Here is a 5,066-nt window from a genome sequence, read left to right as displayed (position 1 = left end):
CCAAGTCATGAAAAACTACCAAGTGAACAAGACAATATTTTAAGTGCATTTTTCTTGATTGAAGCCAATGGCCAGATCAGTTTTTCTAAGCTTTCAAATGAACTATTTTCCAGACTATGTTTATTATGATTTTGAACGATCTTGGCTTTAAAAATTTAATATGAGGTAAATCATCGCCTTTCTGGCTTTCAGTCGATCATAGTAACTTACATGACATAGGCTGACTATATAGCACTTCCTCATTACTGTCTGGTTTTGTAACTTAATCCATTTTCACCTCACAGACAGTAATAATGCCAGAACTCGGGTATACTACATATTCCTGGGAATTATTATCATGCTCTCGGTGGTTGAGATGGTTCGCCTGTAAAAGTACTAAAACTACATGTTTATTTAGGATTTTTGATTTATCTCAATATAGTGTACTTTGGTTTTCTATCTAACTGAGTAATTTCTGCCATGAGTGCATGCTAATTGTCACATATATGCGATTGCGGCACATTTTATTTGCGACCAAATCTAATTGCTGAGCTACTCTATACGTGATTATAAAGCCCACCATACCCACAGCTGTTGTGCACTTGCATTTTCATTCACAAAATATTGCACAGATTAGAGCATAGCTCTATATATATGCACACAAACTGCATGTGATTAATGACACATGCAAAATTCAGCATGAAGTAGGTATGTGCTGCTTTTAGTGCAACATTACATAAACACAAATATTAGCAATGATATTATACTGTAAGAGAGGAATATATAATCTATATCACAGGAACACCAACATCAACGCCAAAGACATCTTATAGACATAGTGCATTATAGACACTGAAATTATGAGACATATATATTTTTCGAGCAGGGGCAAAGACAAACACAAGCACATGCATGGTAGGCCTATAATATAGTCCAAACACAGAATTGATAAAGTTTGAAGGGAATCCCCTTCCATACCATATATGACCTTATATCTAGTTATTTCCCAACACACTTTATATGCATATGTGATAAAGTTATTACAGATGGAAATCTACCTAATTAAACAACATCCCGCAGCTCCCACATATCTAGCCTAGAAAACCTATCACCTAGCTAGGCCTACACACTGTTGCAGGGGTAGAAATTAACTTTTGAACACGGGAGTCCAATGGACTCGATCTCTACCCTCAAAAAGAGGGAGTCCGCAGCAAAATGAGGGAGTCTGCAGTCTGACGTTCAAAATTAAAGATATATATTAACAATAACACGTGCGCTTTTTTTAAGATTCATGTGGTTGCACGTCTGCCAAATTTTCTTTGGACATTAGCTGGAAAATACGGTAATTCTGCGAGGCCGTGCTCTGGATTGAACTATAGTTGGTATGGCAGAATTTTCAGGGAGTCACACGGACTCCTGCATATGTCAAATCAGGGAGTATTTGACTCCGGACTCCCGTTAATTTCGCACCCTGCTGTTGTTGTGTGCTGTTGCACGCAGCTGGGTGTTGTTGGGTCATCCTTAAAAAATTATATGTTTGCTGTCCTCCGACCGACCCACGAAAATAGCTGCGACCCAAAAGTTTTTTTGGACATTTTGGGTTCCTTTTTTTTTTTTTTTACATTCTTCATAGTTAAGACTAAAACACAAAGCATGTGTGGCAAACATGAGGACAGACTTAAAATATTTATTATGCCTCGAAAAAAAACCCTACCTACCTACCCACTAAAAAAAACATGGGTCGGGGACTCGGGGACAGCAAACATAGAATTTTTTAAGGATGGCCTTGGGCATACAGTTCGCCATCCTCGATGAGCATGCAGTTCCCCATCCCCATCCATAGCATGCACTGAGTCTGATGCAGCCAATTCGATTACCTTGGTTCTTCGTATTCTCCTAGTCCTATGTAAACTCGTCATGACCCATCTAACGACTATAATCAGCAGGTAGAGAAGGATTCCAAGCCGTAATTGACAAAATTAGGGTCCTCGATTCCCCCATTACTTCACGTGAGGCCAAATTGAGTCATTTACTACAGAAGGCAAGCAAACATGCAACCAACATCTGCAGTACGTCATACTGAAATAACAGTGAGCTAAACAGCAATGAGCTAACAATCCCCACTGCACGGTATACTTTACTAAAAATGGTAAAATTATTACAAGTATGCAAGTCATGGTTTAATTTCTAAACTTTTCGGCGCAGCCCTGTGCAGCTGAGACAGTGGAGTGAATGACAACAACTCAGGGCTGCCAACTCTCACGCATTGACCGTGAGACTCACGCATTTTGACCAAATCTCACGCTGATCTTACAATATCTCACGCACAGCCAAAAAATGCTGAGATATCTGACGCATGAATATCATCTGTTCATGAATAAAACGCTGAAATATCTCACGCACAGCAAAAAAAATCTTACAATATCTGAAAAGAGTCACTTTAGTATGCACCAAATTGCACAAATTGAAGTTATAAAATGCAAAAGCTCCCTACCGTGGGAGGGGGAAAACCCCCCTCCCACACCCACCCTCGCTCGGTCGCTTCACGTCCTCGCATCTCACTCTCACCTATCTCCCAATGTTGGCAGCCCTGACAACTTCAACAAGATAGATTTTCATAGAACATAGTCTGAAGTCTGACAGTGACTGTCAGCAACTTAACTAGTTGGTTAAACTAGGGTGGGGGAGTGAAGCCCGACCATACTCACACAGTCACATAGCTCTAGTACTATACTTATAGCCCGTGTTCAGTAACTCACAGCTGCGACTAGGGACAGCGCGTCTCCCATGGTACCGAATTCTCTACCTAGAGGGCCTTATTATTATTATTTTTAATTAGGGATAGGGTTAGGGTTAGGATTAGGGTTAGGGTTAGGGTTAGGGTTAGGATTAGGGTTAGAGTTAGGATTTGGGTTAGGGTTAGGGTTAGAGTCAGGGTTAACTGATTTTATTAATTGTTAATTAATAATGCGCCATCTAGCGGATCACTATCTCTCACATGAAACCTACTATTTCGGGCTTGGGAGAGGCGCTGTCCCTAGTGGCACCCGTAACTCACTAACTGCCGCAGGCGCCGTTACTGCTGCCGGCTACGGCTGTAACCTGCGGCAGTCACTGTACGCGGGCTATAGGCTATAGCCTATAGCCAAGGCCTACCCTAGTACTAGAGCTAACACTAACAGTCACAGTGATACACCGGTCACAACATTGACAGCCGTAAAATGTAAATTATTAATATTATTACTAATACTAATAGTAATACTAATAGTACTAATAGTAATACTAATACTAATAGTAATACTAGTACAGTAGTACCAATACTATAAAAGTATAAATACTAAGTCTAGATTGACATCATGGCGACGAATTGTAAAACTTACCAATAGGTTTTAATTTCACTTGTTGTAGCGATATTGATAGCCTTATATGGTTTGCGAGGGAGTAACCATAGTGTAGTCTAACCACTACAACCCAATGATGAACTTTTCCTCCATTTTCCATCCTTCACACTTCTGCTTCTGATAGATACCGCGTCTTGTGTAACCATTTACCATTGGCCATCGGTGCGACAGCTAGCCAATCAAAAATAATATAACAACACGCGGTAAACTGCCTTAGATGGCACACCATTGATAAAGGCGCGTACGACGAAAGTACAGTGCCCGGTTCCATGGTGTAATGGTTAGCACTCTGGACTTTGAATCCAGCGATCCGAGTTCAAGTCTCGGTGGAACCTCGTACCTTTTATTGTAATACTACATTTCTTGTGCCGATTACAATTTGAAAAACGGTCCACCACTACGAAAAGTTACTTTAAAAATCATTACATTATTTTATTTGAATTTACTTTATCATAGCTGAGATCATAGTTAGTTTGGAGTTAAAATGAGCTTGAGCTTGAGCTTATTTTAACTCCAAGCTAACTATTATTATGATCTCTGCTATGATAAAGTAAACTCAAATAAAATAATGTAATGAAGTTTAAAGTAACTTCTCGTAGTGGTTGACCGTTTTTCAAATTGTAATCGGCACAAGAAATGTAGTAATACAATAAAAAGAATTTAAATACCAAAGAAATAACAAGATAAATATAAGATAATAATAATAATAATAACAAAGTACAAATACATATAACCCCAAACCCCCCCTTCGCGTGCTCGCAACTTTCGGTTACCGTTAGACCCACCCCTGGTACAAATCCTGTATACGCCCCTGCCGAGCAAATTGCCAACATTGAAAAACGAACTCCCCCCCCCCTAATATAAAGCTGCATGGCTACGGGCCTGCTATTTGATATGGACCATATGGTTAGGGTTAGGGTTATGGTTAGAGTTAGGGTTAGGGTTAGGGAGTAGGCGACTCCCTAGACTCGTTAGTGGAGTAGGCGAGGTACGGTCCGGCATATTAGATAGTACCAGGGTACGTTCCTGCAGTACGCCGGGGGACATAGACCCTCTCAGCATCAGCATCTCTGTGTGTGAGGGGGTGCGTGCGTACGTGTGCGTGTTGCGCGCGTGTGCGTGCGCGTGTGCGGACTGCGTGTGCATGTGCTCGTGCGTGTGTGTGTATGCACAGGCACTTGGAGCATTTCAATAAAATATAATGCTAAATAAATACGAAATATATTTACTACCAAAGTCTTAATGTACGTTTCTCTACAGGGCCGTAGTGGCCGCCACGGCAGCACGGCACTGCCGTGGCACTATTTTGAAAATTCTGCAGGGAACCAAGGAGCAACATATACCAAGGAGATGAAACCTGGGGGGGGGGCACTCACCCCACATTATGGTAGGTATGTGCCACTGCGAAGTCAATGGGGGCTCTGGAACTAACTCAGACCTGAAAATGGGGTCTCTGGAACTATAATGTTTGTTGAATGTGGTATGCTCTGGAACTGGCTATGTTCGAAAATGGGGGTCTCCGGAACGAGGATTTCGTTGAAATTAAATGCTATGACACCGATCACGTTTAAAAGAGGGGATGTCCGGAACTGTGGGGGAAACAGTGATTTGCTTTAAAATCTATGCTGTAGCACTTGAACCAATAATTGTTGTATTATGTAGAGGAGAAAAAACATGACCCGGAGA

The 5,066-nt window shown here is 41.2% G+C and overlaps 1 non-coding gene across 1 annotated transcript; it reads left to right on the top strand.

The window, feature by feature from the left end:
- The first annotated feature begins 3,643 nt into the window (after window positions 1-3,643).
- On the top strand, window positions 3,644-3,715 carry Trnaq-uug. Its single transcript has one exon. It is a non-coding gene; the product is annotated as a tRNA-Gln (tRNA).
- Window positions 3,716-5,066: the final 1,351 nt, after the last annotated feature.

This window comes from Priapulus caudatus, unplaced genomic scaffold, assembly GCF_000485595.1.
Source record: "Priapulus caudatus unplaced genomic scaffold, Priapulus_caudatus-5.0.1 Scaffold1849, whole genome shotgun sequence".
Lineage (NCBI taxonomy): Eukaryota > Metazoa > Priapulida > Priapulimorpha > Priapulimorphida > Priapulidae > Priapulus > Priapulus caudatus.
This window is presented reverse-complemented; position numbering and strand designations above follow the sequence as displayed.